Source organism: Nipponia nippon, unplaced genomic scaffold, assembly GCF_047370975.1.
Source record: "Nipponia nippon isolate SJK-2023a ecotype South Korea unplaced genomic scaffold, ASM4737097v1 scaffold_10, whole genome shotgun sequence".
In the NCBI taxonomy this organism is placed as follows: Eukaryota; Metazoa; Chordata; class Aves; order Pelecaniformes; family Threskiornithidae; genus Nipponia; species Nipponia nippon.
Window position 1 is genome coordinate 33894270 of NW_028262291.1, and position 23823 is coordinate 33918092.

At 42.0% G+C, this 23823-nt stretch overlaps 1 protein-coding gene across 7 annotated transcripts in view; it reads right to left on the reverse strand.

The window, feature by feature from the left end:
* The window catches only part of RAD51B (RAD51 paralog B), a 409322-nt gene that overhangs the window by 89972 nt on the left and 295527 nt on the right, over positions 1–23823 (reverse strand). The window lies entirely within an intron of this gene.

Here is a 23823-nt window from a genome sequence, read left to right on the forward strand (position 1 = left end):
TTCAAAGGGTAGAGGTCTTGTAAATCTTAATATCCTGCCCGCCCCAAAGAATGGAGCAGAGCTGGCTTTGGGTATGGGGGAGGAGAAAGGAAGTGCTCGTAGGCCTGAATACAACCAGCACATACAGTAGGTCTAATTCTTGTCCTATCAGCCTTGACGCAATGTGTCCTTTTCCTTCAGCTACTTTAGAGAAACAGGAAAGGGAAAAAAAAAATCAGTGCTGGAAAAAATACAAGCCAGTTCGGAAAGAAAACGTTATTGTCAAGTGTTCTAATGGCGATTTCAAACAATAGTGAGTACAGTATGTCATATGAAAAACAGGGCTATTGCTATGATAGCCAATCATACCAAAACTAGAAAAAAAAGAGACTTTTAAAAAAAGCATACTGCAATAAGAATAGCCAGTGATTCAGAGCATTAAGTCTCTGCAAACAGCTTCTGAGTAACAAAGCCTGCAAAGTGGTAATATTCTTACACCCATTTTTGTGACAGGGAAGGTGCTTTACAGATAGTTAAAGTGGTTTGCTGTGGTTTGCAAACAGTCCCTTAGTATACCCAAGCTACTGCCTCTGAATTGCACTACCTTCCTCTAACCATTAAACCATTCCAAGAAGTATTCTTTCATTAATGCCTTTGTACACAAAAACAGGTGAAAGCTGGTTACACAGTAGGAGTAATCTGTTTTGGCACTCAATACTACTTCCAGAAGCCAAGTCAACTTTCTGGTGTGAATGTGGGAGAGTTAATACCACTGAAAGGGCTCATTCTACAGCTGAAGGCTAGAAAACATACCCTTTCACAATGATTTTTGTACCTCTGTTGCAGAAATCCCTAATGAAAATAGACATAGGTTATGACAGCGGACCCTCTCACTTGACAAATTTTGTATTTATAGCTTTTGTTTATAAATACATTGGACACAGTAAGCCAAATTATTAACAAAGGGCATAGCTTCATATAAATCAGTGAAACTCAATGATGTGATGAGAAATTTGATTTAATCAGTTTAATCTTTTATTGGTGGGCTTTTATCATTTCTAGCATGGACATGAGTGGATCTGAAGAGACGCATTCATCTGTTTAGTTAATTTAACAGATCTCTTTTACACCACACAGTATGATGCACTGTCACCAATAATTAGCAGAAATATGGAAACTGATATCTTCCAAACATTTTGCAGATGCTAACTAATTATCCCACACATTTTCACAAAGTAATTCAATATTATTAACTACTAGCTGAAAGTGTTTACCCGTGTTATCCATTGTCACTCAACAAGTCCAGAGCTGAGCGAACATTAGAACTAAAGAGCTCCTAGTTTTCACCAACATCTTCTACCCATTAGACTGTGCGGCATATTCGCATTCTAAGAGAGTTAACTGTAAGTAAGAATAGATGACTTTTTTTATCCATTAAAACCCCTCTATTCAGTGAACTGTATGGAATAGGCTTCCATTCTAATTCTTAGAGAGTCTGTTCATATCGCAAAAACCACCCTTATTAAAATTGCCATTAAATGAGTCTCCAGAAGTGTTATGGCTGGACTGGACCATACTGACAATACTCTCTTTTGACCCCATTCTAGTTCTTCTACACAAGGGACTGTAAGACATTATTAAAGCAAAGAGAAGAAAGATGCTCTGGGAGACATCCTGGAGGATGCAGAGCTGCTGATGCAGAGTATGCCCTGGTCAGGTGATGTGGTCCCAGTTCTCCACTCATGCAGTCCCCCCACTCCCAGTGCTGCTGTACCTGCCCCAAGCGTGCTCTGCCACTGCCTGGGGTTGTTTGGTCATCCATCTGTTCAGAAGTCAAGAGTCAATCAACACTTTCACCTTCCTCATGCTCCACAGACAGTAGGACTTTTGCTGGACTTCTTGGCTCCCTCTGTATAGCAGGGGCATGATAGTTTAATTTCTCTACTTATTGCCTACTGCTGATATTTTTCTCTTGTACCTCTCGCCCTGCTCGTGCTTTCTTTCCTTTCTTTCCTTAAACCCAGCTGACAGCACTACCTTTCTGGGCTGTGCCCTTTGGCTGCAGGGGTAGTGAACCCTGTTCCCAAGAGGAAGCCTCATGCACTAAAATGCAGGTCAAGTAAGTTGGCACTCCTGTGAACTAAGTATTGTCTTTTTGAAATATTTTAAAAAGAGAACTTGTTCACCAAAGAACAAAAGACCAGGAAGGTTTATAACTCCTAACAGAAAACATCTGCTGAACATAAAGCTGGGAATGTATTGGTATTTTCAATTCAGGCTCAGGAGAGCCAGGAGCAAGAATACCAGCTTGCAGGCTGTTGCTCAGACTTATCTTTCTGTTAATGAAACAGTTTTTGCAAGAGAAGTGTTATCACATCATTAAAAAACCCAACAAAATACTTCCAGAAAACCCCAGCATACTCTTTTATGAAGCTGAACATTTCCTTCTCACACTCCAGAGTAAAAGGACAGGCTGCAACTCCACACAAAATATTGCTTGCCATTATAAATCAATCAGAGGGAAGAGAAGTGAAGAGCTGATTCTGTAGCTGTTCTTTATTAATAATTTTAAACTGAAGTTATATATTAAAATATCCACTACTGATTTTCTAAAAAACAACTCCACCAAAACCCAAACCTGTGAATTTTGACCATTATGGGAATTTTTGCTTCTCCTCTCTTGAAAATAACATGACCCATGGCCCATTTTTCAAGCCAGATTTCAATCCTCTCCAGCCAGCTGTCAAGAAACCACAGAAGGTGCTTGAAAGAGCACAAGAAATGGCTGGTTCTAATCTGGAGGGAAAAAAAAAAAACGTTGAGGAACAAGGCAGCTACTTGTGGCAGAATGTTATTTTTTCTTCAGTCTCTGCCTGCATATTTTCACAACATGTGTACTCTGTTACCCCGTCACTTCCCTCTTTTCCTTGGGTAAATATCTCTGCTTTGGAATAAAAGAAGGCCCAGGGGTGCTACTTGTAAGGACTGCACTCGCCTTGATACGTTGTTTTTGAACTGAACACATACAATGGACACATTTCAAATTTGGACCTTTGCCATCATAGACGTTGCTTTTAGTTTAACCTTCTCAGATGATGGGGGGAGGCTGGAGGTAAGGAAGAGGCTGGGAGTGGGGTCATACACTCTATCCTTTACCAGATGTGGGATCTCGTGGGAGCCAAGCGTGATAACCCACACAAACCCCTCTAAGCACACAACATAATGGAGAGAGAGAGGAATGCAAACTGACCCTCTCCAAGTGCCGAGTGTTTGCAAAATCAAATACAAACCCCAGGGATAAATGGCTGACTAGGCCATACCTTTGCCATCAAGCTGCTTAGATAAAAAAAGGTGGCATGATTAATACTTTATTTTTTTAAAGAAATAATCTGTTTACATGTTATTTGTGAGGAAGGGAATCAATTCAAAGGCGATTTTTCCCCATCTTCGCCCTGTAAACTGAATGCCCTGTTAAATGCACTGTGTTTCATGTATGCGATTTAACCTGCCATTTGCAACCCAACAGATGGACTGGACTAGATTAGACATCTGTTCTGTAGAAGAATTAGATACAGAACTGGGACCTAGGAAATTCTGGATTAAACTGGCTCAAATACTAACCCACGCTCAAATACTAACCCAGTTAAGGACACTGGGTAAGATACACTTTTCAACATCATTCTCATGCATTAAATAGCAACGCAGTAACAGGCAGGGGAAGGACAAAAGTTGGCAATGGGCAATGTGAAGCTAGATGCCAGACTACTTCCAAGTGGCATGTGAATGAAGCCTGAACCCCTGAAAGCTGCCATGTGCACTAAGCAACTCGGAGCTGGGAGGAGCTGCCAGTGGGGCTGAGGGTAGTGCTCAGGCCAATGAATTTGGGAACAAAACGAAGTATTGAGCAGTTCCTGAAAGGTGCTAGGGAGGTCAGGAAGAGTGCAGAATTCTCTGCACTACACAGTATTGAGTCCAGCTCTGCAAAGGATTTTTGAACATGTAGTTTACATGCACGTGCTTACTTGAACTGATAATATATCCAACCTCACTCAATCTCAAACTTGGCAACAGATCACCTGAAGAGTCATGCTTAAATGCTTGGTCCTTACTAACCATCTCTTCCTCCCTGATCTCTCTGATTATCCTAACCGGATCCCTTCTCCTTCTTCCAAAAATAATACAGCTACTAAGGTCTTATCTTCCCCATCATTTCTGTCTCCCACAGCATTCTCCTGGAGAAGCTGGCTGCTACGGCTTAGATAAGTGCACTCTGCGCTGGGTTAAAAACTGGCTGGACGGCCAAGCCCAGAGAGTGGTGGTGAATGGAGTCAAATCCAGTTGGTGGCCGGTCACGAGTGGTGTTCCCCAGGGCTCAGTGTTGGGGCCGGTCCTGTTCAATATCTTCATTGATGATCTGGATGAGGGGATTGAATGCACCCTCAGTAAGTTTGCAGATGACACCAAGCTGGGTGGAAGTGTTGATCTGCCGGAGGGTAGGAAGGCCCTACAGAGGGATCTGGACAGGCTGGATCGTTGGGCCAGGGCCAACTGTATGAGATTCAACAAGGCCAAGTTCTGGGTCCTGCACTTGGGTCACAACAACCCCATGCAACGCTACAGGCTGGGGGAGGAGTGGCTGGAGAGCTGCCTGGCGGAAAAGGGCCTGGGGGTGTTGGTTGACAGCCTCCTGAACATGAGCCAGCAGTGTGCTCAGGTAGCCGAGAGGGCCAATGGCACCCTGGCTTGTACCAGGAATAGTGTGGCCAGCAGGACCAGGGAGGTGATAGTGCCCCTGTACTCGGCACTGGTGAGGCCACACCTCAAGTACTGTGTTCAGTGTTGGGCCTCTCACTACAAGAAGGACATTGAGGTGCTGGAGCGTGTCCAGAGAAGGGCAATGAAGCTGATGAAAGGTCTAGAGCACAAGTCTTTTGAGGAGCAGCTGAGGGAACTGGGGTTGTTTAGCTGGGAGAAGAGGAGGCTGTATTGCTCTCTACAACTACCTGAAAGGAGGCTGTAGCGAGGTGGGGCTCGGTCTCTTCTCCCTAGTAACAAGCGATAGAATGAGAGGGAACGGCCTCAAGCTGCGCCAGGGGAGGTTTAGGTTGGATATTAGGAAAAACTTCTTCACCAAAAGCGTAGTTGGGCATTGGAACAGGCTGCTCAGGGAAGTGGTTGAGTCTCCATCCCTGGAGGTATTTAAAAGAAGGGTAGACATGGTGCTCGAGGACATGGTTTAGTGGTGGACTTGGCAGTGATAGGTTAATGTTGGACTCGATGATCTTAAGGGTCTTTTCCAACCTTAATGATTCTATGATTACATTGCAATTTCTTTCCCAGAATGTCCCCTTTTTACTCTTTCCCTTCTCCTTGATCTCCCTTACATCCTTCACTAACCCTACACATCTTTTCCTTTCTTATTCAGTTACCATGGAGCTACCCTGTCCTCAGCTCTACGGCTCTGAGGAGTAACCAACCACTTGCACAGAGCACAGATAAACCACAAATCTTATGGCTGCACACACGGGTACCCTTCCCCTTCTCCTGGCAAATCCCATCCACAGGACCATTTCTCCCTCAAAACCAGCAAGCGATTTGCCAGTATGCAATGGAAAAGATTGGGCAGATGATATTTAATTATCTATTTACATCTTATGGGTGCACTTACATAACCAAAACATTAGATAGCTGTAACTTTGATAACCACTAAAGCTCCTTGCAAACCGTGTTGGCACACTGTGATTCCCATGTCACACGTGTTATACTCCCTTTCCCAACAGCACACCTCATCTAGAGCACAAGCAGGGATAGATAGTTGATGGAGGAGGTGCTGTTAGAGAACTGCTATAAATGGGCATATACTAGAGCAACAACTAGCATGTGTTACGTGTACGGAGATTGAGGCAGTCCCTTGGATAGTCCTGAGATGAGGGGAATTAAAATCATCTTTATCATTCGCTTTTTGCAGTGTTGAGGGATTTAGCAGACATATTCTAAATCTAGTTTCTGTGTATCAAAACAGAAATAAAAATAGAAAACTCCGTCACTGTTCAGTTGTTCAAGAAATCAACGTTTTTCTTGCTGCTCTCTCAGAAAAGATACAGTAATGAAAATAGCCTGTAACTGGGAACCTATCAAGCTCTAGGGCATTTTACAGCCCAGAATCCTGGAAGTCCAAAATAGCTCCACAATGGACCATATTTTCCAGAAGTTGTGGATTTATTTACACACACAGACCTATCCGTGAAAACTCCAAGAGAGGAGTTTTATAAACTTAAATTTCTGTAGCTCCTTTACTAACCAACTGAACTAACAACATTATTTAAGTTGGTGTCAGGTTTTTATCTGCTACTAAGATGCAAACAGCTCTGGAGTAAAACACAGCAGTACTTTGTAGGAGCCAAGCAGTGTTATACAGCAGCAAAAGCCATATAAAGAAATCTAATAACATTACAGGAGTAGAATTTAGGTCCCATGTAAGGTAAATGAACTTCAGACACATTTTGGCATGGAAGGGCTGACAGGGTTTTCACCTATAGTGTATGTGCTGTGTTCCTAGTGCTACAGGAGCCAGATCTGTGCTGTGACAAATGGCTTCTTTTCTTGGTCTAGTGCAGGAGAAGTTCTCTGTCCCATTGGATACTCAAGAAAAGAAAAGAGTTACTATGGGAAGGCGCAGAAAGCCCCCCCAGAGCTTGAGCAATTCAATCAGTACCCCTGGCACAGGTGGCATCCTCTGGCAGACGCTGGACAGCTTATCAGGTGAAGTGACAGCAGGACCAAGGCTCCATTTCAGATGCTGCTGCCACTCAGCCCAGAAGCGTGGTAGCAGTCCTTACCAGGCTAACTCTGCAGTAGAAGACTTAACCTAAGAGGATATGTAAGAAATAAAAAGGTGTAAGACCTGCCAAATCATAAAACCTTGTAACACGATACTAGCAATGGTATGTGTGCAAGAAAACAGAGCAACACCAGAGATAGCTAAGAAAAGGTGTTGCCATGACCTGATAACTTCAGATAAAACGATACGGGCCCTGCTGCTGCACGCCCCATAAAGAAAAAGGGGACTCATATAGGCAACTCTTCACTAGCTCCTTTCTCTCTTTTACAGTGTCTCAGTTTCGTCTTGAATAACATCACCCTGTGAAGCAGCAGAACTCCAGAGTCACCTAATGAACCTCCGAAATCCACTGCTGCGTAAGGGGGCCAAGATTTCAAGACATAAAAGGTAAAATAATTCCTAGGAGGTCTCCTACAAACATCTTAATGTGTCTGTACCGAGCGGTATTTTCACACCGTTCCCTTCCTCTCTCCTTTGACTGGATAAAGAGCTAGGAGGGAAAAAAAAGTACCTATGAATACCGATGTGCAGGGAACCCTCATAAATTCACTTCCCGTCAGTCCAACAAATGAGCCCCCCCTGGGAAGCCAGGAGAGAGAGCCTTCTCACAACAGCCTGATTATCAAAAGTCAATTCTCTCGTGAAATACTCTAACCTCGCAGGGACAAGGATCGTAATAATATGAAAGTATCATAATAGCTTGAGCACTGTAAATTACTTTTGTAACTTGGGACGTGGGGCACATTTCTGGCAGGTTGGTTCCCAGTGATGCTGTTTGCATCTCTGTATCACTTGAGAATTACCCTGAGCCTGAAAGATTCATGTGCTGTACAAATTCAATTTCAGAATAGAAATGTGATTCTCCAGACATCAGATTTCAGCCACTCACTGCATCCATCGTGACTTTAGCAAGCTGGCTTTATCACTGCCCTAATTCTCCTCAGAAATATAATGCCTGTTACCTGGTACAGTCCTACCCAGTGTTTCCAAAATTTTCTAGAAATAAGCTGCTCATTGATTTTTTTCTTCAGAGATTGCCATAAGTCTACAGTACTTCACTGCTGATGACATTTCTGTCAAATTACAGATTTGCCTTTCACAGTTCTCTGGACCTTCTCCATTTTTGCAGTTTTCAGATCCATCCACATTTTGCAGCTATCCGTGTGTGAAGGCATACTACATCATAATCTGAGGAGGTGCCTCCTGCTCATGTTTTATTTCTTTCCAGTCTCCCTAGAGTTTCTGGGGCAGCACTTTTGCATGTCAGTACACAAAGCTAACCTCACATTTATCCCTCTCCTAACCCTAAAAAAGAAACTGCCCTTAAAACCATGTTTCAGTTCAGCTGTATCCTTAAAAGCCCAAACTCTGTAAAACTAGAATGAACTAGTGTAAATCAAACAGTGCTCTTACCACTTAGACCCGCCCTGCAACCCTTTCCAATCAGGGAATCTAAAATTACCATATTTACAGCATCTGCAGCAGAGCCAAGTACAAAACAAGATGAATAGCTGTGACGCACAAGGCAGAGTGTGGAAGTATGCAGCTGGGCCTGCAAACAATATAGGCACTCGGCGCTGAAGTCCATCTAATGCTTTTCACAGACCAGAGTGACTAAAAGGGGAAGGGGGGGAGGGAGGAGAAGAGAAATTCCAGGAAGATGAGTGAAAACACAGCAGAAATCCCAGGCTGCTTCACTAATGGGTAATTGAAATGACTCACAAAAGGTCTAGTAGGGAATTCAATTAATTAGGGACGTGACTGCGCCGAGGGGAGGAGGGAAAGAAAAGAATGCTGGCGATACAAGAAAATCACTCCTCTCCATTCACTTAAAAAAGGGCCTGGAAGAAAACCTCAAGGGAAGAAAAAGCCAAGTTTTTCAAGGCAGGGCCTCTACCCCTTCTTATGCACAGAAAAAGGCCACAGTTGAACCGCCCTGGCTTCATGGGAGAAGAAAAGGACAAATAAGCACATCCCTATTGTGTCCCCTCCTTCTCTTCGATTTCTAATGAAAAGGAAGGAAAAGAATAAAATTTGATATATTAACTACGTCACCATTAAGGCAACTGGCAACAAGAAACTGTGAGGACAAGACAGAGGAATGATGCAGGACAGATTAATACAATGCTGCTAACAGCATCCCCCTCTTCATAACACTGCTGCTTATTCCATGTGACAGTGAGGGGAGGGCGATAGAAAATAGCAGAAAGATGAATACATGAAAAAAATGTGGGCACAGATGAAGGAAAAAATGTAATGCAAGAAAGGGAGAGCAGCAGGAATGGGGACATGCAGGAGGACTGGAACTGACAAGAGCAGGGAGAAAAAAGTGGAAAAGGAGTGGATGGAGAGAAGGCAAAGGGAAATGGGGAAGGGCATAGGTGAGAAAAATGGGAGGGGGAAAACCTGAAAAGGAGGAAAAGAGCAGATGCAGGAAGGGTCAGGGAAAGAACGAGAAGTTTCACAATCAGTCAGCAATTAGGATTTGCTGTGATGGGTACATGGGAACAGCAGTGTTGATTCAGCAACCACCTATTGACAAATACTGCTTCTGACCAAGCCTCAGAGACTAAATTTACACTAGTGCTAGTTTAGAAATCTCGAAGAATGTGTGACCTAAACTTGCAGGCCCAGAACTGGTTATTCCTGGTAGCGGAACAGCAGGGAGAGATACAATGACAGGGGGCAAGTGCTCACTCATGGGATGGAAAGTGGGATCTGCAACCTTTCAGGATAAAGTTACCGTAGCTTGAAACGTAGCTGTTGTTAATTCTGACTCGGAGCTGTTATTGCCAGGCTGGCTGTTCAATTGCTTCACACAAAAGAAACTCATGGTCATTGTTTACCTTAGTGAATCACGAAGAGATCTAACAAAAAGTACTTCTTAGGCCCTGAGAAGTTCGGGTCAGCACTGAATGCCCTCTGAAGGCTTAGATATGCTCTCACGCTCAAGTATCAAGATACTATCGCTGTGAAAGGTTGGCAAAGTTTGCAATATGCTGCATGTTTGGGCAATTAGCTGAGTATTTCTGTTCCCAAGGCTGTCAATCTGACATCTTAGCAAGAAAACATATAAATCAAACCGTATTCCTCTGCCAGTGAACTGACCATTAATGTCAGCTCCACTGTCAAATGACTTTCAGAAGAGCAAAAGATTTTTTATAAGGTTTATATTTAATTTAATAGAGCAAAGAAGATACGACACTGCCCAAGAAAACAATTCTTAGGCAGTTGAGACATACTGGACCAGAAGGAAAAATACAGTATTTAGGTAACAAGAACCAGTATGATACAAATATCTTTATACTAGTGTCAATACATTAGTGTCTAGACACAGAGCTTGCACTACTGTAACTACATCTAGGCTTTCACAATGTTTTAAGTTAGATTCATGCAAAAATGAGTATACAGAAATCCACAGCTGATTCTGAATTGACCTTCCAACATGACACTAAGGAGCGCTATGCCACTGCAGGAATCATCTTTCAGAAGAGGTATAAAGTTGAGACCAAATTCCTATGGGCTGGTTTAAGAAAACAGCCCCCAGAAATTTTGCAAAGACATTGTTGGTGCTCTGGACAAATGTAAATGTTTTTTAGTTTCAACCAGCTGGGCTGGTAGTTTCTATGGAAAAGGACTACAAACGATGGGCATTCAGTGCCTAGGTGCCTATGCAACGATGCGATTGTCATACAAGAATTACAATACAGCTATAAAATGTCAGTTAAATCAGGCAGGCCCAATAGCAAATTCAAGCTGGGCAGCCAAAGCACCACTTGACACAGTACTTTATTCGGCTTCAAAGCTCCATTCTTTTCAAATTCTCTCTCTAACATGTCTAATGAAACAGACAGGGCAATGTGCTCAGAAGGTCATCAGTTTCTAACCAGAGCGCCTCCAAAATTTAACAGGGCCTCGATTCCATTGCCAATATAATTTTGTCCTTTTTACTGGGTCTTCGTCAAGTTATACTCATGAGAACTGCAGGCTGGGTCAACGCGTACCTCGAGGCTATCTGGATTCTGTTAAGACAGGCTCATGCTTTTTGTCCAGACCCTCCTCTCCCCCCCTTACAAAACACTCAACAGAAAATAAAAAAAATCCCCTCTCTTCTACAAAATTAAAATAATTAAAATAAATTCCTTTTATCTCTCTAATTAAGTACCATCCTGTATTTAGTCAGTTGACAGCACTAAAGAATGATTTTTCTGTATTCCACAATGTCATCTCTCGTCCCTGGATCTATTCAAAGCCTCTTGTACATATTTAATCACTCCTAGCCAGGCCTGGCTAATGAAATGCAGGGCCTTGCCCTGACCTGACCTTGCTATTTCTATTTTGGCTCAGCACATCCTCTGCTAGTTGGTTAAAAAAAAAAAGAAAAAGTTGTTTCTCTCTCTCTCTTAGACTTAAAGGTCCTGTTACTGGCAGGGGGTATGGTCAAGGACACGGCTGAAAACAGAATGAATGACTGTGAACACTGCTTTGCAAAACGACTGCAAGTCCAAAAAGGACCACAGCAACTTCAGTGAAAAGTTTTTTTCCCCCTTTTCTCTTTGGCTGGCAAAGTCTGGTGGGCACTGTTCATCTACTGGGAATGGCTTATGGCTAGATAATTCTGTAAGAAAAATGGGCTGCTCAAATTGTTTGCAACACTCTTTCATAAAGCACTGGTATTCATTCTATGGTTTTGGGCACTTACTGCAACTAAATATGTTGTTCTTGGTTTTCCCCCTCTGCCCTTCCTATTTGCCAATACAGCAATTTAAAAACATATTTTCCCTTTCTGAGAGCTTGTAAAGAAGTGTGATCCCATTTATGACCACTTAGGAAACGCTGGATGTTGGGTTAGCCCTTTTGTCACATGATGTTGGTTGCAGGAATTTATCAACATGCCAATCAGAAGTCAGAAATGTTTCCAGTGTACAACAGGACAATATTTACATGCTGATTCATGTGGTCTTTTTAAAGCTGAGCTTGTTTTCAAATGGTTTATGATTTTGTTGGCCATGAGTTTTGGTGCTCAGTTTGACATACTGAGTTGCTGGATGAACCATAAACCATATTTGAAGTCAGCAAGGGCAAGGGCCATCTTTTTATTCTTTGCGTGTACACAGCGCCTTACACTGTGGAGCTCTGGATACCGAATAGGGGTCACAGATGCTATCGCAAAACAACCAGTAACAGCACAAGGATCTTTAGGTACTCAGACTGTCAGAAAAATCAGGCTGAGTGGCTCCATTCACCATTGTTCCTCCAATTATCTCTCAATGGAGGCACCCCAGAGAAAATGGGGCTGAATAAGAGGAAGATGCCTTTAGCCAGCTGCCCAAAACTAGTGGCCTACATCCCATGGAACACTGTGAGCCTCAAAAGCTGCCTAAGGACCAGGGACATAGACCCTACTTCTAACGGCCAGAGTCAATTTAACAGGTCCTTATTAGCTCTCCTGCATGCTTGGAACTGCCATTAAGAGTTAGATTAGCATTTATGTGTCCCGTCTTTTCTCAGCTCAACCAAAACAAACAGGTTCAAGTTGCAACACTATGTTGAATAGAACCAGTAGGACAGTAGACATTGCTTGAAGGAAGAAATGTTAAAATCATGTTTGCAATCACTAAAGTCAAACAATACAGTTGTGTCATTTTCCTCCTAATACTGTTTATTGGGTTCTTTTTTAGTCTGGTTTTCTACACAGACAACACTTTCGCAATCACATTCTGTACCGCAATGTATAACTTTTTCAACCAAGTCTGACAAAGGATAGGCGTTCTCAAACATGTGAGACTACAGAAATTCAGTGAAAAGAGATGACCAAGTAGAGCAGAGAGCTCCTGTAAATGTCCCTGGTTGGCTTATTAAGTTATCCATTATTAGATTCCATTAAATCCACAAAGAGGACTCCTAAGTATGCCAACTGCAGGAAAAACTTGTAGATACAGTCAACCAACCACAAGGTACAGATCTGTACCAAGCCACATTTTATTAGGTTACTACACTCACAGGTTTGTCAGAGCTTCCAAAAGAACCTGAAGTTGTCTGTTTCACAGGACAAAGTGGAAGCATACATCTTTTGTTGGGATTGTGCTACCAGTCTTTGCCACCATTGCAACACCTGCAGCTGAGGGTATGCTGTCCTGAAACAAGTAGCTTTACTTCACTGTCCCACATGGTTTGACACTGGAGCCAAACTGCTGTAACTATAAATGGCTAGCAGAAGACATGGTCCCCTGCTGTCCTCCATCTCTCCTTGTGGCTTCCCTTGCACTAGTGCTCATCTTACTCCGCAAGAAGTCAGTTCAGGGAGCAAAAGTGGCAAAAGGCTAACCCACAGTTACAAAGTGAACAGGTTTCTGAGCTCCCTTAGACAACTCACTGACGGGTTTGATGAGCACCAGAACCGATGCAGAAGTTGGCCTTTGATTGGCCACCTGCTGGTGGCCATGAGTTGAGAGATCAGCATTACTACAACCTGAAACCTGGCTATGGTCTCACAGGGCCACAGTCAAACATCTACATCTGGTGATCCTCAGCCAGCAGAATGGCTCCTTGGGGAGACACACCAGGCAGCACCATTTAGGCCAACTCCAAACGAGTAACCAACCTTCGTGAAACCAGACAATGACAATATTCAGCCACTTTTCCTCCCTCTCCAAGCAGGTCTGTGATCCGCCTCATGCCCCAGTCCCACTGCAGTTTTACAAAATGGAGCCAAACACACGGCATGCTGTGGTAGAACAAGCACACTCACACTAATTGTCTGTGTCCTTGGTTTCTTTCTGTTATAGTCTGCTACAGGCATTTTTGTTGTGATTTTACACTACAGACAGCAAGACCATTGAGTGCTGAATCTCCCTTGCTTATGCGGTACCTGATGTTTGGCAGAGCCAGAGAATACTACCTTGGGGTGCTCCTTCCCTGGGAGCTCTGGCGGGATGTTGCAGTTAAGCCACATCCACACAGCTAAAACCACAGAACTTAAAAACAGCTGTGAAATCCAACTGTGTCTGATCTGCCTCGGTGTTTGGCCGGCCTCTGTGGGGCCAAATTTGTTTGACTCTAAGTAAAAATATGATTTAGCACAATTCACCAGACGAGGCAAAAGCATTTTTGGAAGGTTTTTTTCAACCTACTTGTAACAAACAAATTTGGGCCACCACCTATACATGCCAGAAAAAATGTTTATCTTGCTTAGCCAAAATTGAGCAAAATAGATTTTTTGGCAGCATGGACAAAGCTTTAGGCTTGACTTTTTTAAGGTCCCCTCCTAATTCCAGTTTTCCGTTCCCCACCCTTTAGTTTCTCAGATGATTCTCTCTCCCCAATGGCTTTTCAGTTTGGGTACTGTCCTTTAATTTTTTTCTCCCTTATGGTTCTTTTCTTTCCTTTACTCTTCTGCATTTGTTTTCTTTCTATCCTGTCTCATGGAAACATATTAAAATACCTCCTATCTCTAACATTCCTACCTTTTGTTTGCCAAGCTACTTTCCCGTGGCCAAAGGTATATCCTTTGATACCCCTTGATTAAACTTACAGTGTATTAAATGATTCAGAAACAGGAATCTTAACAGTGGCCTAAGACCACTATTCCAAATAACATAAGGAATTCTAATTTACATGTGTCTTACTAATACAGAGAGAGATATATATAGATTGCTACATATATTTTAATACTCTCGCTACTTCTTCAAAAACTAGCACAGAAAAGATACATGTAAGGAAAAATGGACTAAAGTAGGACTTTTGAGCAAGACAACTTCAGAAGGAGAGGGAAATAGACAAATTCAATAACCTAACAAGGAAAATCGGAGTCTATGATTTCCGGACACACTGGTCTTCCTTCTGATACTACAGACTTCATACATTTCCCATGCAATGGACCTCAAAACTCCTATTTATTCGGCATTAACAGCATGAACCATTTATAAGATGGCTCACACTCCGAAAAGTCAACAGGGAAATTTTTATCATTCCAGCTAAAACTTTCTGAAATTTTGTTTGAATTTTTTAAATTCAAAGTCAGACTGAGTCTCACACTGTTCACAGCAAGCACTGTAGTTTTGCATGCGTTCCCAAGGCTAATCAGACAAACCTACGTAAAGGCCTGAGTACTATTTATTTTCTGCTGAATATGTTTCCTAAAAATTGCCTCACTATCTCCAGAGATTTTAAATCATAGTGGTAACCAGTTGTCTTGGGGATGACAAGAAGCAATTCTGCACAAGCAGTTGTCCAAGAGAGACTCTCCAGTGAATTCTTCTAAGAGTTTGTATCTGCATGTTTTAGTAAGAGCCTCTAACCATTGCCTCAGACTCGCTTTTTGGAATATATGAGCATTTGAACTTAGTTCATGATAAACTTGTCAAGGGCTCAGTTGATCACTTTTTAATTGAAAGCAAGTCACTAAAACAAAATTTGTCCATGTTGAGAATGCAAAAGCATTTGGGAGGGATATGACAAGTCATCCAAGCAACACTGAGTGTTCAAACGATGCTTAAAAGCTCAATACATAATGCTGCCCAGAAGAAGAGAAACTCTGCTTAGGCAACCCCTATGCATACTTCACAGTCACATCAGGACTGGCTCCCAAATACAAAATATGTGCATATATCATGCTAGTAACTGATCAATAGCCATTGTTACTCATCACAGGCTTAGAAAATATCATGAAAAGCTAAATTACATCTAAAATATGTTCACTCTCATGGTCAGTTTATCAACAGTTCAAGAAAGAAGGCTTTGTTTTGCTTTGCTTTGCTTTGGTTTTTTAGGAGTCCCATTGGAAACACTGATGGCATCTTCAGCAACTGCATCACTATTGTGTTTCCATAGTGGCTCTCAGCAGGTTCAGACAAGAAATGGGAAGGCTGAGATCTTTCTTGCTGTATATGTTACTGTGAGATCCAAGTCCTTGCTGGGTCACAAATCACATGGTGTATTAAGGGCTTAAGATTAATTCTGGAGATTTAAACTCGTGTTTTGACCTTAAGCCATGAATGGAAATGGGCTACAGAAAAAATAAGTTTGATGAATCCGGGCCATGGAGTAATAGAACTTCTTAATCAAAGAAAAAAGAGTGAGTTAATTGAAGTGATAGATGTGCCTTTAGCATCCTGCCAAGTAGATCACACCATTAACTTGTTTTGGGACTCCGACGAGAAATGACCATATTAGGTATTTTATATTAGAGGAGAGTCTTTGCAGGGGTCCATGTAACTCCATTCATGTTGGCAATTTCTATGTTAAAAGGCCAGGAATAATCTGCTCCATTAAAAAAGTGAATGAAATCCACTCTCTTCAGGCTGGTTAGCAGAGTCCCTTTTTTTTCTTTCTGATATAGCCCAGATTTAAATGTAAACTGACTACTAGGTGAGAACTCTGTTGTCCATTACCAATTCCTGAAAACTTCAACATGTTTTCATTTCTTTATAGCCAATACCAACATTTTTTTCTACTGGGGATAAAAAGTAGTAAAAGCAAAAGTAATATCCAAGCCAATCCCCAACCTTCAGAAGACTCTACACAACACACAGATGACATCCTATACTCGGGTAATATATTTCACTAGATGATAGATGAAGAGAGATTTCATACAGTATGTAGGGATGTAATATTAACATCAAATACATTCCAACTCCTTTATCTAATCTAATGAGCCATTTAACAGTTGATCTATCAAGTCAAGTCTTTGAATCAGTTTTGTGCCATGGGAGTAAAAGATGCCTAATATTTAAATAATCTTTTTGACAAAGGTGAACTCGATCAGTAATAAAGATTGTTTCCAATCAATGATCTTCAAAAGGACTCTTCTGTTTCTTTCCAGACGACTACACAAAACATCACAGTACATAAAATACCTTGGTCTAATCTGCTGCCACTTGTTTTCCTCTTTGCAATTATTTCTTGAGCTTTATGAGGTGCTTTTGTAACTGTTTTGGGCCTAGAGAAGGTATGCTCTTGCTTTCATATGGAAACTGTAAGCACTTTCATCCTTCCACTGCCAGAACACACACAAGCACACAAGCTGGCACATTCTTCTAATCACAAAAGTAAAAAAAAAAAAAAAAATAAAATCACAGCTGCAATATTAATAGCAAATATATTCTGGTTCATGTCTGGTTACACTCAGGTGAGCACTGATAAGTCATGTGTGAGGTTCTTATACACAGCTCTGCCACTGCAACACCAACCCTAACATGCCTCAGCCTCTTTTTAACATTGTCATACAGATCAGTCCTGAACGGCTTCTTGCTGATCCCGTCCCCTACAGTATTAATAATATACATGACTTATTATAGTTGGCCATAGTTGGTAGTTGCTTTTTACAGAAAAATAAATATATGGGCCTTCACCTCCCCCCAGAATCTGAGACTTCAGTACAGATAGGCAATTATGCCAAATTCTGCAGCAACACTTCCTCCAAATGATAACTTTCAGACATCATTCCTGAATATTTGCAAAATACACGATGAAAAAAATCTGTCCTAGTTAAGCTGGTTTTTGTGTCCTTCTAAACGTTGCACAAGTGGTTGAACAATATGTATAAAAAAAAAAAATCAAAGAACCACACTAAACAAAACTGTCTATATTACGCAACTGTGTCCCAAACTAAAGCAGTGAGCTCTATAAGCACCATCTTGGCCATCTTAGGAGGTACATACCCTGCCTGATTTTTGGCTGACCTGTATTGCGTTTACAGCATGGGGAAATCACTGTGGAAGCAAGCCTAGCACCATTTTTCAAGAGGAGACTAAGGTTAGACTTTAAAGCAATAATGCTGAGGCAAGTCACAGTATCTTCCCTCCCAGCAGTCCTAATACAGCAGTTCTTCACTACTTGCTACACTCAGGCAGTGTTTATGGAAGTCACTGAGTACCTTGAAAAAGCAAATGTCTGACCTACCCATAGCACTCACCTCCAAGTGCTCAGTATTCCTAGCACAAAATTAAACACTGGGGACTAGCACGCCATGGCATTCACAGCAGGGCTTTACAGCACACTCAGTTACAGTATGTTCAGCACAACAACATACCGAGAAAAAAACACTTTAGCAAGAAACTCTGAAGAACACTGAGCAAATAGCATGGTAGCTTTGGACCGTCACCAAAGCACCAGGTCTTCATAATACAAGGTAATATGCAAAAATAGAGATTGACATAAATAGTAGGAATGGGAAAGCGTTGCCAGACATTAATGAAATGCTAACTTTCCTAGCTTGGGAAAATTCATTCATCACTACAAAGCCATCGCTTTGTAGCTTGATTCAACAGCAGAGAAGGATGCCTAAAGAATTCCTTATAGGTAGTAAGAATTTTATAGGTTCTTTATAAAAGTATTTTTTTAAACATACCAGGTTCAAATCTAATGTGCAATCCTATGAATGTCTAATCAGTTTTGCTTTCTTCCTCTTCTTGCTTTCAAATGCTGGTCTCCTGGACAACCACACAGCAACAGAAGCAATTTCCAGTAGTTCAGGACGTTTCTGCAATTACTAAACCTGGTTTAAATGCCCTTACGATAACAGGCATTATCATGTGTAATAATCAGCCACAGGGAAAAAGCTCTGGTCTAAATGTTCAATATTCTTTCAAAAAGAACAATGAAGATTGCTGCCTTAAAATGCCATCACTGTACCGACTTGTTTTAACTTTTCGCTCCGTAGCCTGGAATGGACTATCTGAGATAAAGGGGCACGGCACAGCAGAGCTGTGCTCTGAGGTCTCGTTCTTCCTTTGGTGTAATTAGGCTGCATCATGGTCTGTAACTCGGTTTCTGCGCTCACAGCTTACAAGAGAAATGCTCAAAAGCAAGAATCAGACAGCAGTGGGAAAACTATGCTATGCAACTCCTGATTTGTAAGTCAATTTGAATTATATAGATGGAATTGCAAGGGGCCCCCTAACCTGGGGTTCGCTGCTCTTGCAGTACCACATTAATGTCTTTAAAGAAAGCAGCTGCCTTTCCGCATGCCACTGTGGGCCAAAATAAGCTGCCCATCCTGACGTGAGTGACCAGATTCAAGCACTTTGCCTCTGTCCTGGGCCCCTGTAATGCAAGCAAGCTACAGGGGGACGGGGCACCGTGCTGGATGCTGCACTCGAAACGCCTATCGTCTCCTTCTGGCACAGAAAGCACCACTGTTCTTTTTTAAAAATCCCCTGCTCTTAGCAAGGTTTGTTTTTCTAACTGGTTCCCAGAAACCTCTTGGGGGTTCCAAGCCCAGAAAAGTAATTACTGCATTACTTTGGCCACAGACACAATATCAACCTTGTTAGACTTGGCCTGTGGAGACAGCCAAACACCTGCTGCTGCAGCATTTATTTGATAAGCTTCATGGTTCGCTAACATAAACCTGATCCTGCTGACCTGCAGGAGGATGAAAAGGAGCCGGGGGGAAAGGGTGGAGCAGGTAGGCGATCTCACAGCCCTCCGGCCCAGCAGCTTACAGCCCTCTCTCCCAGTGAGCTCCCATTTCTCTTTGCTTTCTTGTTCCCTGGTGAGAGCTTCAGAGAATTGGTTTTCCCCCTGCAGTTATGCAGGCAGATGTGGAAGGGGCTAGGATTCCCATGCCTTATGACGGATTAACTGACAAGTGTGGGATCAATACGGGAATTGTTCTAGCTCTGGCTGCATCTGTAGCCTTCCAAAGCAGACAGAATAGCTGCACATACTCTCGTTGGCATGGTGGTGTGTGCACTGAAGGGCTGGCCTAATACCAAAGTCCATTAGTTAACAGCAAGGGGGGAAGGAAAGGCTGCAAATCAGTCAAATCAACAGATAGAAGGTTGGGGAGAAAAGCAGATGTAGAAATAAAAACTCAATTTTTATTCCTCAAACAACGCACTTTTCTTGTCTAGTGCAAAAAAAAGAAAGTGGGGCTAGGGGGAAATGAAATAAGGTTTTGTCCCAAACACGACCATCTCTTCCAGTGGATACTGCCGAGCAACATCTGAGGAAAAAACAGAAGTGCCAGGGGAACTTAGCAGGAAGGAGAAAATAATCTGCCCAACTATGGTTCTTGATATCAGGAAAGAAACTCATTCTTCTGATAGGCAAGCTCGCCTCCTTCTCAGCCTCACCTTTTTCCAGGCAGAGGGAATCAAAAGTGGACTATCTAGAAAACCAGGACAGGACATTTCCATGTATCTTCTAGTTGTCACTTACATGGAAAGGGTTTGACCTCAGGACAGTATGTTTTCTAGTGTATCTCTGTCTGTGTACGTTGATAGCGCACGTTGGAGATATACAGCGTGATTCACCCACTTGGGAGACAGTGAGAAGCAGATGAATCACTTTGGATGACATCAGAGCCAGACCAAACTTTTATACAATACTTGGCAAAAATCTGAAGACTAAAACTCTGAACATGTGTGAAATTGTCTACACGAGCATCTTCTATCTTATTTCACCTTCTTCCGCTGGCTCAGAACTTCAGGAACTTTATTTCCTGATGAGAAAAAACTGCAAAAATTTGAATAATATGCCACAAGACATTTTCTGAAGAGATCCAACCTAAATCAAAGCAAAAACCTCAAAAGAAAACATCTCTTGTGGAAGCTCAAGCCCAGTTTTGCAGGTATGTGAAATTCAGATAACGAATGATAAACATCTGTACTTTTGGGCTAGTACCAACATTCTACTTTTGTATTCACTCTTCACTGTACAGGACTCACAGCATCAAAGCGTAATGCTAAGTACACTCAGAAAACCAGCATGACCGGATTCTCAGAGATCTAATAACACAGCCAACTGTTCTTCAGTTTATTGACTAGCCTGTTTCTCTCAGAATAACTTCATTCTTCCTCCACCATTTTGCTTCAGGCTCTATGCCAATGTTCACCAACAGACTAAAAGCAAACCAAAATAACTCCTAATGCATTGTTCACCCACCAGGCAGTGGTGATAAGGAAGAACTCATGGCCTGTTCCCCAACAGTTGCTAGAGAGCCCAGCAGCCAAACTCCCAGGCTAAGGACAATTTTACTGCTTGGAGCTTTCTAAATAATAAAGCCATCTAATTCCAGAAAGTCTTAAGAAGCACCACAGGTAAAGTACTGCAATGACTATAAAGATCCTCCTAACGTTATTTCTGTAAAAAACCTATCATATTACAGGATGCTGTTCTATATTATTCTGCCTTTTATTCTTAAACCTAGTTTGAGACTGTGAGCAAATCTACACCTTGTACAGCAGCTTCTGCCCAGCTTCTACATGCAGAAGCTCCCTGAAGGATATATTTTTCATGGTAAAATACTGGTAGACTGTTACACTAGCAGGAATAGTTTTAAAGAAAGCTGAACAGGTTTGACAGCAGCCAGGGTGAACTACTGCTGGTTACCATCTGAGAAGCGGCACCCAAGGAGCTTGACCTGATAGATCAGCAGAGCACTCTGAAACCGCACTGAGTTTGGAGCACAGCAAGGCAAATGAGAAACAACGACGACGGCTGTACAGCTCACTCAGAGCATCCCCAAGAGAGCCGCCATATGCTGACAACGAACACTGCAGCCGAAAGGAACCAAACTGTACAACAGCTTCTTAAAATAAATCCTCCCAGCAGGCCCTGCTTCCTGTTCTGTTAACAGCCACCAGACCAGAGGAGTGGAACTCACTCTGAGTCATGTAAATGCACGTGTGCTCAAGAGCACTGAGCTCTGGGTGCCTAGGCATGTGTGGCTGCACACGCTCTTGTGTGGCCAGCTACAGGACGACGAGAAGAACATGAAAGCAGGATGTCTCTCTCTCCATTTTCTTCCTCTCTGCAGAGAACTTTATGTAGCTGAAAACTGAAAAATTGTGAGCTTTTTCCTCTCTACAGGTAAAACGTGAGCAAGTGTTGCAGGCCCTTAATAGTGCATGGATAACTAGAGCTCAGCCTGGTACAGGTACTCAGAGGTAACACATCACCTCTGCTGTGTCACATCCCTGGGAATCTCCAGGATCAAGAGCTTACCGCTACACCATTCTGTATGAGAGGGAAGGATCAAATTGGACAGAGACAGGGTAGAATATCAAGATAGAACTTTTTTCACGGTAACTGAATATTGTGCTCTCAAATCTTTTTCTCTCCGTTTCAAAAGGGTATTTCTAGCTTTATGGTTGTGAAGACAACTTTTACATTGTGAATCGAGAGTAAGGGATATAGTAAGTTGCCCAAGTTTGCAAACACACTGAAAGAGGTTTCTCGAAAATAACTTCCACGTCATAGCTAGATGCCTTGAAATGACTGTCTGAACCCCATCCTTCTGCCCAGAGTTTTTTGTTTTAACATAAGCTGGTTTCTTCAGGTTTGAATCAATGGAAGAAAAATACTGCGGCTTTTTGTTATGTCTTGGGTTAAAACCTATTGAAACTGGTAGATATAGCACTACATTTCCTTTCAAGCTAAATAAGGCTCCAGTTAAATACCTCTTTGTTTAGTAATTGCTAAAAACAAAAGACTGCAAAAAGCCACAGGCTGCGCAGGGTCTGGACCTCACAAGACAAAGGGAATCATGGGAACAGATGCCCCAAACGCGGCATGAGCAGTGCAGCTCTGCTCCTAAAAGTGTTGGGGATGAATATGGTATCTTTGTTGACATATGAAGCAGATTCTAACATGTGTGGCTTACTGTAAGCCAATATTAAGTCTGTAATTTTTACTACATTAAACTACTGTAATTATTTCTTTTATATTTTGCTAGCTGTCACTCAAAGCATGTGGAATAGTAAAAGCATAAACCTGTCCATTTTTGGGGTGGGGTAAAGAATACCAACAACAGGTTTCTTCTTAAAGAAAGCCATCCAAAGCCATCCAAAATGAGCTTACTCTATCAAAATACTGATAGGTTACTTTGAGCCTTAAAATAAATCTCTGAAATCCATTAAGCAGGTGAAAAGGACTTCAGTTTCATCCTTTAACCACACCTTATCCTTAGCCAAGTCCTAGATGGCTAATTACTTCCAGTTATTTCTGAATAAAGTTTTAACCACCTCTGTTGGAGTCATCAGTATCTAACACGTGTTGGGGAGAGGGGAGGAAGTGATCTATCTGAGCGTTAGACAAGTAATAGACTTACTGACAGAATATACGCACAAGAACAAACCAAAGGAATTGAAAAGGACAGCAGACCAATTCGCTTCTATCAGCATTTGAGGAAGGCCTAGAAGAAAGTGGGACACCTAGCAGTATCCAAAAGCCTTTGGGTCACTTTATGTCAGCTGTGTCATGCCCTAACTTTTGGCAAGAAGAAATATAGGCAGGAAATGCTAAGAAGATTTCCAGTCCTTCACCTTCATATTCAAATAGGCTTTCTCACAGTACCAGTACATCAAATCAAACTTGATTTAGCCTTAAAAAAACAGTCTAATTCCCAGAAGCTCTGCAGCATCTCTGGCCTGTTTTCACAGCACTGTGGCACACAGGAGGTGGACTGGGTGCTGAGCAGGAGGTACAGCACGTGGTCAGGAGACGGAAGGACTACATGAGAATCCCATGGAAAAAACATGTCCTGCTCAACCTAGTCTCCAGATGACCTGTTATAAATGTGAGAAATTATTTAACTCAATCAAAGTATAAGGGATTATGTGTGTATTTAAACTTTTGCATGAATTGACTCATGAAACAGGAAAGCCATGAAAATGTAAAATTCACTTTGGAAAAATATGCCCAGATAAGGATATATAAGGCTTTCTGGATAATTGTGCGATACCTGGATTATCTGTGTATCTATATATGGCCTTTAACACTGTAGAAATGGAGCATCCTACATATAATGCTGAACATTTCAGTATCTCTGGAAATTAGAAAAGAAGATGGAAAACAGGACATGGAGAAATTCTTTTGTCCACTATTACACAAAACTGGCAAGAATTAGCAGCTGAAGGCAGATATCTTCAGACCTCAATCTTAAAACCATATTTCCTTTGATATTACACATTCGTAGGGCACATGTAAAAGAGCAGTGAACAATTGATGCTGATTGTTGTGGCTCATTAGCCAGCCAACGATAGATACGTGCCCTG